The sequence below is a fragment of the Halichoeres trimaculatus genome, unplaced genomic scaffold (genome assembly GCF_033239565.1).
Source record: "Halichoeres trimaculatus isolate MK-OKI-2021-1 unplaced genomic scaffold, fHalTri1.1 fHalTri1_scaffold_10, whole genome shotgun sequence".
NCBI lineage: Eukaryota > Metazoa > Chordata > Actinopteri > Labriformes > Labridae > Halichoeres > Halichoeres trimaculatus.
The window spans coordinates 30,061,627-30,076,773 of record NW_027437187.1 but is presented as its reverse complement, the minus strand read 5'-3'; the positions used below and the strand labels follow the sequence as shown (position 1 = coordinate 30,076,773).

Genomic DNA, 15,147 nt, shown 5'->3' with positions numbered 1-15,147 from the left:
CTAAGTTACTGATGTAATCTTACTCTTCATATTAAGAGAGCCAGTGTAGTCCCGTGTCAGAGGAGAGGACAGTTTTTCCATGTTGTGCTCAGTGGAGGGGTGAGAAAGTTGCTGATGCTTGATTCTGTACTAAAGTAGTGGATGTTAACTGGGAGATAGATCCTAAAATCGCCACATTGAAACAAGTTCAAATCCATTTTCTAAGCGCTTTGTGGTCCCACTGATGTGGTATCTACTGAATGCAGCTGATCAGTGAAAGTTACCTGAATGTGTGTTTTTTTATGTATTATAAGGCTTTCAATGTTAGCCACTTCATCTTACAACATCTTAATTGTGTTTTAAAACATATCAGTCATGGCTTGCCTGCCTTAAAGTGATACTCCAGGATGGAACTAGTTGGGTCCTATCACAAGGTTTAGGGCAGAAATTACCCCTACAGCAGTGTTTTTGTGCAGCAGAAGCCCAGAGCGCACGCACCAAACACCCCCTCCCTGCTCGTCTGACGGTTTCCTCTGCACTCAGACGGGGCCAATTTTTACTTGACCAAAAACACAAATAAACGGACTCCTACTGAAAAAATCTGATATCGGTCTGCATTCACGCTTTATTCAAAGTGAGTGGCAGGTCGTCCTCACACTCATCTTTACGTTGTTATTGCATAATTTGTCCTGGCAGACTACCTGTGTTTGTTTATATCTGGCACGCAGCGCGCGGACTGATACACTAAGCGGCGAGCGTCTCGTACCCAGCTGTGGCTCTGCAGCGGAGGTTGCGCCATTTTACGATACAATGAGAACTAGAGCCTTATTAAGTGGTGTTTTTCTGTGAAAGTAACCTGCTGAAAATTCTCTAAATAAAGCGTGAATGCAGACCAGTTTGCAAAATCGGGGGCAAAGCTCAGCTTACGTTACTAATAGGCCTCCTGTAGCTGTTAGTGTGGAGACTCAAAGCCAGCCCCACTTCCAATATGGCCACACCAGCAGATTTGCTTCAAAAATCTGTTTCAGGAATGGACGGTTGACGTCGTGGGGGCATCATCCATTAAACATAGTCTATGGGTTTTCCTGATGTATTCGTGACTTTCGTTGACTTGGTCAAACTTTTGTCACTTTACTTTGTAAGGTGCTGTATATAATGCTTTGTACTAGGTTTGTGCAAAGTGGAAACCTTGTTGTCTGAGTTGTTCAGTGTTTGCATTCATAGTAGATCACTATAGACACCTGCAGCAGAAGGTGACCTGGGCCCAACTTAAAATCTGGTCGGCCACCCCTAGTGTGACCCTTAAAGCCAAAGTGAATTATGTGGGCTTTGCTTGAACAGATTGCTCCTAGCTTCCTTTACATTTCAATGCAGCCCATTTAGACTGCTTTAAAATGTTAAAATATTTCAAAAGTGGTTAATTTTGATCAATCACAGCCTTCACTGGGATGTTATTGATGGCTAAAGAAGAAACAAACACACTTCTTTGTTGAATAAAAGAGTGAACAGGAGGGTTGCTAGCTGAGATACTACCAGGGAGATTGCAGTTTCTCAAAAGAATGTACGTGATATTAAAAGACAATTCAGGGAACAATCAAAGATACCAATCTGGTGTTATACAGTTTCTGTCCCAGCCAAAGCTGCACTGAATACCTTTATGCTTTATTGTGCAATGTAACCGAGACCATTTTTTATTTTGTTTACATTAGCAGTATGCCACATGATTTCCCATCTATATAATATACCATAGAGTGGCAGACGCTGACCTAAGCACAGACCCAGACACTGGGTAGCTGGGGTTGTTGTAAATAAATACCAATCAACTGAGTCAGAGCCACAGAGGAGAGCACTGGAAAAAGGCTGGAAGGAGCTTCCAGGTACAGGAAACCACAACAAAACACTTCCCCTTATACAGGTCTGTAATGGAGAGGGTAGAGTACATCCATACAGTTTGAAAGGAAGCAGATGTAAAGGAGAATTAGATTAGAGCTAAAATCTCAAAAAGGTAGAGTTATGATGCATCATAAAAGGAAATGGTGAAAAAACACAATCTCTGTGCTCCTGTTTTAGACAAAATGTAAAGCAGATTTTTTTCTGAGAAAAAGTGGAAGTAATTTTTCTTTGTTTTTTTTTAATGTGTCTTAATGAATATCTTTCTTGAATCATTAATATCTCTCTCTCTCTCTCTCTCTCTATATATATATATATATATATATATATATATATATATATATATATACATATATACATATACATATATATATATATATATATATATATATATATATATATATATATATATATATATATATATATATATATATATATATGTATAAAATACTTTGTTAGTCAAGAAATTAAGTCGATTGTTAGCCTCATAACCCCCTGTTAAGGGTATTTATTTATTTTTTTATATTCTCAAACTGTGTGGGAGGCAGGTGTTCAGAGCACATGTGTTAAGTTTACAGAAAGACAAGTGTTATGGTTAGGCATGTGTTAGGCATATATTTGCCTAATAATAACATAGATGAGTTGACAGACAGCTGGATGTGTCATGTTTTTTTTTTCCCCAGGGGGCTCAGGTATCACCTCCACTTCTATTCCAGTTTGATCAAAAGTTATGTAAAATCAGTGTTTCTAACATAATGCCCCCATCATTTGGCTTCAAACATCACTTTAGAAAGCAGAGTGTGACGTCTCAGAGATAACATCCATATTTGATAGTCTTTCCTCCTTCTTTTCCTCTCTTATCAAAATATACCTTTTGGATTCTGTTCATCCATGTCACAAATCCTTCCTCCTCACATGGTATTTGACGAGTGGTGACTCTGACATTGAGTGCATGATTTTTCCTGTGAGATTCATTGTTCTGCTCCATGAGTTGACGTCGTCTAAAGTAATAGCTCAAGCACCACATGCCGTCAAATATTAAAGCCTGTCACTGTGGGAGAACCTTCCGCATATTAACCATTTCCTGCTTTAGAAGAGCCATTAATAAAATAGCAGGTGACTTCTCCCGCACAAGAAGACCCCGGGGGGCTACATTTCTTTTATGGAATTACAGCTGACACTGATAAGTGCAAGCATGATTGAAGGTTAATTACATGCCAAAACTGAGGAGGTAAAGCAATAAAACTGTTCAATCACTGCTTCTCCAACAATGGAGCTTGGAGAACCTGCAGCCTTCTAATCTGGGTGAAACGATCCAAGAAAAGCAAGAATGTCAACCCTGCTAACAGGGGCTTTAGGCAGGGCACTTATTCTTTATACCTCAGTATTTTTTTCACCTTTGCATGAATATATTTTTTATCATGTTTGTGTCACGGAATTTGGTTTTAAATCTAGACATATTTAGTTAAATTGTGATCACTTCTCATAATCCATTCCTGTTTGAAAAGTATCAGCATTTTCACATCTGTATTCTCAGAACTGCATCAGAAAGTATCAGTACTGTATCATATTTAAAAAACTTGGAACCAACCACACTCTATTTGATACTGGGTTGTTTCTCAAAGCTCACCAATGAAATAGTTGAAGCTGTATTATATGAGCAAAGTTAGTCAAATAGCCAAAATGAAAGCACAAAATCTCCTCCCTGACCCTGACTCACTTATATTCCTGGATAACAAACTGCGCTCTACCCTTCACCAGGCAGAAAATCCCGTCATGCTCTCCTATCAGTTGATTTATATTCAAATCCTCCAAGTCCTGTATGCACAATAAAAAACCAAGCCTCGCAACAAACAGCAAATAATCACTGCTCCTTAATGAGTTTTCTTGCACTGCTCTCCTGCTATATTCCTGACTCAGCATTAATCTGCAGGAAGCAAATTCTTTCTTTCTCTCACGGGGGGAAACAAATATTTGCAAATGCCATCCCTGTAGTGTTGCAGGTATTCCATAATTCAGCCTTATTGAGACAATCTGGGTAATAGTATTGAGTGAGAGGGGTCAGGGCCTTTCACTTCCAGATAATTTGACCTTTAATTATGCTGCCTCATCAGACCAATTAGTGTAAATAGCAAAACATCGTGCCAATATGTATCAGGCAAGTATGATTCATCAAAGCAGGGCAGTTACTTTGACATCCCACTTTAGATATTAACTGAAGTTATTAACTTCAGCACTTCAGATTTGGTATTTGCTGTCATTAGACCCTATCCTATAAATTGTCAAACTGTAAAATCCCCCAGTCTCAGCATATCTAGATGCATACGTTGGCTTTTCTTAAGATTTATGTCTCTTAAGGGTTTTTTTTCCTAGCCAGTATTCACAAGTTTTTACACATTGATGGATTTACCATGGGTGTTTGAACAGATCTCAGGAATCTCATCGTGTAAAATAAATGGCTCTACCAATGAGTGTGCCTCAACTTCTTAACTAAGTATATATACACTCACCGGCCACTTTATTAGGTAGTCCTGCCCAACTGCTTGTTAACGCAAATTTCTAATCAGCCAATCAAATGACAGCAACTCAATGCATTTAGGCATGTAGACATGGTCAAGACGATCTGCAGCAGTTCAAACCAAGCATCAGAATGGGGAAGAAAGGTGATTTAAGTGACTTTGAACGTGGCATGGTTGTTGGTGCCAGACGGGCTGGTCTGAGTATTTTAGAAAATGCTGATCTACTGGGATTTTCACGCACAACCATCTCCAGGGTTTACAGAGAATGGTCCCAAAAAGACAAAAAGGTCAGAGGAGAATGGCCAATGACTGGTTGGAGCTGATAGAAAGGGAACAGTTACTCAAATAACCACTGGTTACAACCGAGGTCTGCAGAAGAGCATCTCTGAACGCACAACACGTCCAACCTTGAGGCAGATGGGCTGCAGCAGCAGAAGACCACACTGGGTGACCCTACTGTCAGCTGGCTACAATTCGCACAGGTTCACTTACACTGGACAATAGAAGATTGGAAAATTGTTGCCTGGTCTGATGAGTCTGGATTTCTGCTGTCACATTCGGATGGTAGGGTCAAAATTTGGCGTCAACAACATGAAAGCATGGATCCATCCTGCCTTGTATCAACGGTTCAGGCTGCTGCTGCTGGTGTAATGGTGTGGGGGATATTTTCGTGGCACACTTTGGGCCCCTTAGTACCAATTGAGCATAGTTCAAACACTGCAGCCTACCTGAGTATTGTTGCTGACCATGTCCATCCCTTTATGAGCACAGTGTACCCATCTTCTGATGGCTACTTCCAGCAGGATAACGCTCCATGTCATAAAGCTGGAATCATCTCAGACTGGTTTCTTGAACATGATTGAATAGAGCACCTTTGGGATGTAGTGAAGCAGGAGATTCTCATCATGGATGTGCAGCCGACAAATCTGCAGCAACTGCGTGATGCTATTATGTCAATATGGACCAAACTCTTTGAGGAATAGTCCAGTACCTGGTTGAATCTATGCCATGATGGATTGAGGCAGTTCTGAAGGGAAATCTAGCTATCTATTTAGAGATGATGAGATCTTTATTGTCTCCCATGGGAGAAATTTGTCTTGGACGCGAGGGCCCAGGCGACACTCACACTTTATCTATCTATCTATCTATCTATCTATCTATCTATCTATCTATCTATCTATCTATCTATCTATCTATCTATCTATCTATCTATCTATCTATCTAGAAAGATAGATATATAGATTCTAGCAGCACAATGTGGGCTGTAGCCTCACTACTGTCTCATAGCACCAGCTATCTGCTCTGGAACCTTTTTTAATGAATAAAACTGAACTTCACCCTGTCTTGGTACGTCACTTAAGACCAAAGTTTCTGGCTGACAGCTTAAGTCATAGAGAGACATGTCGCAGCCTTAGCAGAAACCTTAGAATTAAAGGTGAGACAGGCCACCACAAGTTTCCTACTGATACCAAAGCCAATAAACACCTGCTGCTCTCAGCTGGAGAACAGCCCATGCCACAGGGAAGCAGCAGGATTAAAAGGTCTCCTGAACGATTGATGGGGCAAGGTGTGCTCAGCAAAGTGTGTACAATGACACACGCTGTGTCACACAGTATTAGCAGTGGTCTATAATGTTTTTCTTTTTTTTTTTCTAAGGTGAAAACACCTCTTTTAATGCTGAGTGACTCTATTCCCTCAACAGCCACAGGGGAAACAGTCTTTTTTTTACGCCTCACCCTCTTAGAGGAAGCTAAATACTGTTCCTGGTAAAGCCAAACGTAGCCTACTATAACGGTGAATAGAATAATGAAAGCTGTGCTGTGGTAAATGTTTCTGTAAAAGGCCAAATAAGGGGTTTTCTTCCTATCCTAATGGCATATACGCTGCAGGAGTGTGTATATAACCCTAAACCTACTTCAACTTAAGTGCAAGCACATGGTAGTTATGCTACTTCCTCGCTCCTGACTGGATCTGAGTTTCTGCCTTTTACAGACATTGTAGCAGACTGACTCAAACAGACTCCTTTATTGATTAAACTGTATGCTTTTGAAAGCAGTCCAGATTTCACAGAGTGTATCTTTGGGTGCATAATTCAGCTTCGAGTGGGAGTCGAAAAACCAGCATATACCGCCAACTGCTTGATGAAAGCTCTCATCTATACCATTTTTCTCTGTTACTGCCAATACATTTTCTTTTTACTAACAATAGGATCATAAAAGAGTTTTGTAGCCCTTTTCTTGCTTCCTCATCACACATATAGATTGTTTATTTTCAGTTACTGTTCAAGTAAGGGGCTATGGCTGGGGTGGAAATGCATTAATAGTCAAAAAGGGAGGACTCCTGGTTTACTATATGAACCATTGAAATATTTTTGGAGGGAAAGCAGAGCTGTTCAGTCCTACAGACCAATTAAGTTAACAGAATCAAAAAGAAAATAGGTAAAGAAAGGATACCTTAAGAACATTGGTTGAAAAAAAAAAAAAAAAAAAAAAAAACGTAATTAGGTCTAAAAAAAAATGCTTTCAGATTTAACGTGTTGTTCATATTGCCATTCCATTCTGAAACCAGCCTATTTTGACTTTTGAGGCACACTGTAATGGAGCTGCCGAGTGTCTACCAACTCCTTGCTATCACCATGTGTACTCTAACGCCACCATTAAGCTGTTATAGTGCACACAGTGATAACATTTAATATAAATATTTAACAGGATTAAAATGTCATTGATACTCTTTGAGTTAAAGCTTCAACCTACAAGCTAAGAATACAAGCTAATCAGACTGAGGTCAGGAGGTAACACGGGCCTGCATATCTGTGGACTCTGAATCAGTAACAGTAACTATAGCCAAATAGGTAAAAAACTAATTCCAGGAAAGCCAGAACTATAATGGACTTAAGGTCAAAGGAACTCTGGTTGACATGTTGTGACCACAAACTATATGAAAAAATAGACATGGTGCCTATGACATCACCCACATGTTTCTTATGCCAGGTTCTGAAGCCTGTAGCCAATGAGAGCAATATTGGAAACACTGAGAACTACACAGTGCCCATCTGCCAGTCAGGTGAGCTATGCCTCTGATTGGGCAAACTCATAATTCTAATATCTTTGAACCTGCTGATATCACATATTTCCTGAGCCGGCCTCAAGTGGACATTTGACAAACAGCAATTTTTTACACTTCTACATAGGCTTAATTTCTCGCACCTGGGGGTTGTTTCTTGGTTGTTGACAAGCCTCGTGCCTTACCTTTGTGGAAAACTTTATTTTCATTCAAATAAGACCTGTAAGAAACAGAGAAAGCAACCAAACTAGAACCCCTGGAAAGTGCAAATAAAGCTGCAGTAACAGGAGATCACATGGAGATCAACCCATTAAATGGTTGTCTGGATCTTGTCTCCTCCATTTAAGACACATTTCTAAATGTAGGTCTATTGTGTCATATCCTGAACTGAAAATTATCATTTATGCTTTTTTAATTCCATCTGGACTTATGTAATTCTTTTTTTACCTGTCTCAGTAAGTCCTGCCTCCACTGTCTTCAGTTAGTCCAGAATGCTGCTGCAAGGCTATTGATTTACTCTAAGGTTCTTGTTTTTGTGTACAGAGCTCTGCATGGTCAGGCTCCTGAATATATTGCAGACATGCGCCACCCCTACCTCCCCAGTAGGTCACTGAGGTCTTGTGACGAGGGCTTGCTGGTTTTCCCTTGAGCCCGACATAGGACAAAAGGTGACCGTGATTTTGAATCGGTGGCTCCAACATTGTGAAATAATCTTTCTGTATATATTTGTCCAGATGTCTCTGGTGTCATTTGTAAAAAGCTGTCAAAGGCACAATGACTTAAACAAGCCTCTGACTGGCCTGATACACACTTATTATTTTTTAATTAATAATTAATTCATTTTATTTTACTGTTGTGTAATTTTATTTTATATTTCACGAATTTATTTTGTATATATATATATATATATATATATATATATATATATATATATATATATATATATATAGTTTTTTTTTTTTTTCTGCAAAGCACTTTAAGATTCTACTCTATAAAAAGGTGCTAAAGAGGCATCAGTGTTTATTTCAGTTAATTAGTCACAAATGTGGCAAAGAAACTCCCCAATTATTTTCAAAAGCATTACAACTGGTTATACAAACTGAAAATTATAATTCTCTGGAAAATCATGAAAGAAGCAAAGTATAACAATTGTGGAAGGGTACCCCTTTAAATAGAGAAAAATAAATGTTTTTGATTCCTCAGAAAAAATTATTCCAGATTGTGAGTTTGTAAAAAAAGCCCTGAATTTATCATAAACCTTTAAAGTACTCTTCATAATCAAGCATGTTTTGTGATTCATTAGTATCTGTGCTTCTTTTTTCCCGCTGGTGAATACTTCTGATGTTTTCTGTGGATTAGTTTAAAAGCACCACTGCGTCACATTGAAAAGAAGACCTTGTGTCTTTATTTGGAGCTGTATTAATCACCAATCAACAGTGGCTGGCTTTGAATGTCGTGACATGTCTAAACGGCATTGAAATGGGAGACAGAATAAGAGGCTTTTCAATTTGAAGTACTTTGTTGTTATGGTGTACACTTTTGCACACAGCAAGACAGGAACAAAGTGTCCCTATAAATAGAAGAGAGGGAGAGCGCAATTAATTACAGTGATGAATGGGGTCTTGATTGGTGGGCATCATAGACACTATGAGTGAATCGTTGATATAACGGCGTGTTTGATGCATGGAAGTGAAATTTGAATCTGAAATGAGTGGCTGATCAATGGCTGAATGTGTCAAGCTCTCAAAATTGTAAACTGGTTTCTAAATAAGGAGGCTTTTAAGGGTCAGTTTTAAGAGTGATACTATAATTAATCCCTGCCTCCCTGATGAACTGAATACATTTGGTTCTTCTTCCACCTTTCCTCGACAGGAAGGACTGCACGAGACCTTGCAATGACATTTATCCCACTCCTCCCTTGAGTCCTACTTAGCACTTTTTAAGGCTATTGACACAATGTTGTGGCATGAAAGAGCTTGAAGACTGCATAATTGCTTTTGGAAGGAACCCATTCTGAAGTCTCAAGGGTTGTATTGCAATTCCCATGATGGCGCCATTATCTAACATTGCTTTCACCTTTCCACAGTGATATCCTCGAAACTGCCAGGAATAACCGGTGGAGGAAGAGATTAGAAGCCCTTAGCACTTAGCATCTGCATCACCTTAATGCATCCCGTTTTGGCAAATGTGATTCATCGCCCTTCACTCTTTTTCAATGACCCCCTTCTTCCTCCCTCTTCCTCCCCACATCATTAAAGCACCTTTGACTTGAACTTTGGTGTGGCTCACATCATCTACAGCACATTGCCGCCCACTGACGCATACCTCCAGTATCGAGAAACCATCCTTCACTTTAAGGAGAAACAACCAGCCCAACAAATCGCTACTCAATAGGAAGTAAATGACGCTTTCAGGATCAATGCTATTCCCTCAGATGTCAAGCATTACTTACTGCCACTTGGTGCCACAGCAGGTTATTTGTCAAGCAGCTGGATGTTGTATGCTTAAAATGATGCTGAATCTGTTGAAGTTCCCTGACTTTGAAAGAGACTGACAGCTTGTCTTTACAACCCTCATCCCAAAAGAACGTTCTGACACTGAGTCAAATGTGGATAAAAGCAAAGTGTGTTGTTTTGCAAAGTGCAAATAGGACAGACACATAAGTTAAGACTAAAATTATGCATTGTGTCAGAAAAGTATAATGCTTTAGATCATCAAACAACTGAAATTAAATGTTAGAAACATAATAGGTTTTAAATCTAGGGGGACTATTTTCCCTGTTTATTAACCTCACCTCTCTTTTAAACCTTAAAGTTGCTATATATATATATATATATATATGCACAATGTATACAGTATGTATCACTATTTACTTTATATAAACCATATAACTATCAGTAATGCTTTTATTCATGTTAATGCTCAAACCCTCTGTCTCCTAAATGTGGAATAATTTATTTGTATTGCAAACCGGTGCAAATTAAAACCTGGGATCGGATACGGGATCATATTGTATAATTTCCTCTATTCATGGAACAGTGTTATCCTGTACTTGTGGAGGCAGCAATGAACTGTGACAAGTGTAATTTTGGGAGTGATTCTGACCCCATGAAGTGACTTCCACTACAGAGTCTTATCTGTTTTCTGTGTTGCTGTATCATTGATGGTTTTTTGTGCAACAATTTTTCAGGTTTCTGTGGATAAATTTAAGATTTTTTTTTCTGTTTTGTTATATTTATTCTATTTTATTCAATTTCATTTTATTGTTTTTCATTTTATTTTATTTTTTTTTTAAATTTCAATATTAATAAACAAGGCTCAGCCCCTTAGGAACCCCCTTTTGTACCCAATTATGCTACAAAACATCTAATTAAGTTATAACATTTTTATTCATTTATGATTTATTCATTTATATGTTTATTTAATTAATTTATTTAATAATTTATTTAATGATTTATTTAATTAATTAAATTAATCAATTAATTAATTAAATTAATTTGATTAATCAATTAATTTATTTAATTAATTAAATTAATCAATTAATTTATTTAATTAATTAAATTAATCAATTAATTTCTGTGTGTGTGTGTGTGGGGGGGGGGGGGGGGGATGACTTTTAACTTTTGGAAAAGCTTTTACAGCTTTCATAATTTTTTTGTTTTACCCAAATTTTTGGAAAATGGTCACCTGCATGAAATATTACAGAGTTAAGAGGCATACACTAATTTTATAAAAAAATTACTTTCAGTTTCAAGAATTGATGAGTTAACTTTACAAGATTTTGAATTAAATGTGGGACTCCAGTATTTTTAGCCATTATATGTCAAGCTATACTCTGCGGTATCTTATCTTCTGATGAATTGGAGTTAGACATCAAAAGGCTTGATGAAGAATTTTTCATTACAGGCACCTTTAAACACCCTTACACCACATCAACAACACCAACACTTCGAACGAGCAGGTGTTTTAGAGGATTTCTGCTCAATAAGAGGTGCCACACAAGCTTTCCCTGCTTACTGAGTGGGAGCTTAATGGATTCCTCCTGTGATCCGTGTTCTGTATCATCACAGGCAGCAGCACTATTCTCCCTGTTGGTAGTCCTCATCAAACTCACTGAAACCAGTACCGGGGACACCTTAGTCTCATTAAACCAATGTGCTGCTGGCTGTAACTCGCCACGCTTTGTTGCCAGCAGACAGAATAATTGGTGATATCCATTAAGGCCTGCTTACTGTCTTACCATCAAACCAGCACACCTCACTGCTCTCCAGGGTGGGAGAAAAGGAGTTTTATCTCCATGTGAGTAAAAATCCAACCAATGGGCCTAATTTTAAACAAATGACATTTTTCTTACCATCAAGCACATCACCTGTAAAACTTATATTTATTTGAGAGTTTATGACTCAGGATGAAGGCTTATAAGAATAAAAGGCACTCTTAATAATAATTTTATCATGGTAATTTCCTTCACTGTGGAGTTCGTGGAATCTGGAGCCTTTTTTGCTATTTTCAAAAGGATTTCACACAGAAAGTAAAACTGAGAGGTAAAAAATTGCATGGGGTACCAAAACATATTCTTTTCGGAGATTTAAGCTTGCCACTAGGGATAAAAAAGTAATTTCTTGACGCCTCTGTTTCTCGCTTACATCTACTCTTGACCTTGAGGAAGAATACCTCTGTGATCATCGCCTCTTATTCCCATCTGTCTACCATGACTTGAGAAAATAGAATGTTGTGAGAAAGGCTCGGTGAGCTGAATGTTGGCTGTTTGTCTTTTTCTTTGCGAGTTAGCAAGCAAGACGTACAAATAGAGAATGGTTTAACAAAAAGTCAGTGCATGTCACAAAGTTTCTGTCATCAGTTTTGATCTTAACGTAAGAGAGACCGTATGAACCAGGATACAAGGTCATTTGTTGTGATGTTTTTTCCTCCGTAACTGGAATACACACGCATCTCTGACTTCATCACCACAATTCATACATTATAAACAGGTCTATAATTCCACTGAAATTACATAAAACGGAGTGTTAATCTGGGGCAGGTGAGAAAGTAATGTGAAATCAGGTTCCAGGGATGCTCAGGTGATTGTGTATTCTGCTTTGTTTGTTGACTTCAAAGACATTTCTATTCATACTCCTTTTATCAGGAATAGTAAGGCTGACCGAGCAAACAGGACAAAGCTCCAGCATTCACACAAATGTGACAAGCTTGATGTCCCCTCTGAGTAAAAATCCCTTTGAATGTGAAAAACACTGAGGTTGCAAAGCAGTTGACCTTTTTAGGTCATTTCTGTGTGGTAGTCTAAACAAAAATATACAGCCAAGGCATGACATGTGCACACCTCTCGACACACTGTTAAATCAAATCTTTCAGATCAAGTATAGAATAATACTTTTTCATATCGTATATGTTAGCATTATTTTTTTTTCTTATTTATGTGTTCTTTGTCTGGAACTTTGTTGGAACATAATAGTGCCGGTCTTGGTCAGGACACTTTTTTTTGTGAGGGGGCTTTTCATGCCATTAATTAGAGAGGATAGGGCAATGGATAGAGCAGGAAACAGAACATCATCGTGACCACTAGGCTATCTGCGTTCAGTTATGGAGCTTTTTAATCTCAGTGAGGATTTGCTGTTTAATAACCTCCACCAAGGAGGTAGGAGGATGTTTTTGGAAGAGCATGACTCAAAAATTTACAGAGATCTTCATGAAATTTTCAGGAAATGTTTAAAATGGGTTAAGGAAGAAGTGATTAAACTTTGGAGGTGATCCAAAGTTCATCACCGTCTGGATCCAGGATTTTTTTTTAAGATTCTTAATCAATGTGCGATAGGGCTGTTTCTACCATATGAGTATATAACTCCACCATAATGGTCGGATTGCTTTGCAAAACAAAAGAAGACATGGTCACCATAATTTCTGACGGATATAAAAGTACAATCCAGATCCTGGCAATATTTTGGATACTAAGATCCAGAATATGAAATATGTACTGGGTCATCATAAATTCCAATTCTGTCAGTTAAGAAATTATTGTACAAACCTGCAACTAACACCAACTTGTAGCAGACAGTCTGCTGAAAGGGAGTATAACATTATAGTAGGACTAAAGTGTTGCTTCACAATCACATTATGCTTGGTGGAGGTCTGCACTCTCTGAGTGCTTTTCTAGTTAACACTAGAATTGACCTCAAGGCAAAGTACTGGAAAAAAAAAGACAAAAAAATGGCCTCCACCAGAAACATCTCCGAGCAGTTTTAGAAAATAAATCTCAAAAAGTAAGGAAATATGTTTATTTCCATTTTAAATGGCGCAAACATTTGTAAGGGACTTGCATTTGTGGAAGCAGAGCTGAGTATGTTAGTTGCACCCATGAAAAATTTACCAAACCTCTGTCAATGCCAAACATTATTCTGATGTTGCATTTGACTCTTGTTTTGAGCTTTTGGTAAACCCAGGTGGCAGCACTTAAGAGACTGGGCCCTGCTACAGTGGTCAGCAGGCTCCAAGAATCAGTATGTCACATGACCAATTGTGAGTAGGTTCCTGCAACTGGACATCTTCAAGTTCTGCAAATACAAGTTGCAGCATTATCTGGTGCAATCTCCAAAGTGAAGGCCCAGTTCTAAATAATGCAACCAGAATTGAATCATCCAATTCACAAAATAATGCCAACGCTCTATCAATGGCAGAATAAGCTGTTAGGAATTGGCAGAGAAGATTTGGCAAATTGCTCATTGGTGCAACCCACACACTCAGCTCTGCCGTTCATCCCAAAAATGAATGTTCCTTATAAATCTGGCACCATTTAAAGGAGAAATAAACAGGCTTTCTAACAATTTCAAATTTATTGCCAAGGAGAATTATCACAAGAAAGAAATAATCCACTAAATAAGATTTGTCTTACTTTTTGTGTTAAGTTTATACAAGACATTTAGAAACATCCAGCAAAATGTCTGCATGAAAAACCTTCACAGGTGGAGAAAATAGCAGGTGCAGATAATATAAAATGGGTTTAAGTTATACATTTATATGAGAAGCAGCAACAAGATAGAGCACAGGCAATAAAACTGTGGGGCGCCCACAAAGAATAGTGCCATTCAGTTGAATCAGGAGGGTACATCACTCCAAACACTGATATAAATGCAACATGAAGTGCGTCATAGGCTTTCAGGTGTCTTTCCCAGGTGGGCTGAGGAGACACACCACACACAGTTTTTACTGAATGCAGAGCCAGGCCTCAGACACCAAAGACATGTTTTTGTGTGTGTTTGCAGAGGTGGTTGTGAGGCGTGGGGGTGCATTAATCAGGTTACAGAAATAGAAAAGTTTGCTCCTGTGTGATTGAAAATAAGGCACTTAGAGGGGACAAGGTGGGCGCTGATGGAAAAATAGTTCCTTCCTTTGCATCTTCTCTTTTAAATGAGAACGCTTCTGTAAGCTAACCCGTCTGAGGTGTTACTTTTTGCTATATGGTGGTAAAAACTGTGCATATGTGCATCTTGGGGCTGTATATTTAGAGGATAAAACAGTCTGACATACAGCACTATCATGAGGGTAGTATTTATTTGAGCTTAGAAACAGAGAGTCACTTGTAACCAAAAGATAATAAGCTAAATCAAAGAGACAACAGCCTTTTTGTCCACTGACAGCCTGGCCAGCAAAAGTGTCCTTGACCCTGACTCGGCACTAAAAT

At 38.4% G+C, this 15,147-nt stretch overlaps 1 protein-coding gene across 1 annotated transcript in view; it reads right to left on the bottom strand.

Annotated features, from left to right (window-relative positions):
- Positions 1 to 15,147, bottom strand: part of lingo1a (leucine rich repeat and Ig domain containing 1a) — a 193,257-nt gene that overhangs the window by 60,776 nt on the left and 117,334 nt on the right. The gene's annotated exons all lie outside the window — the stretch shown is intronic.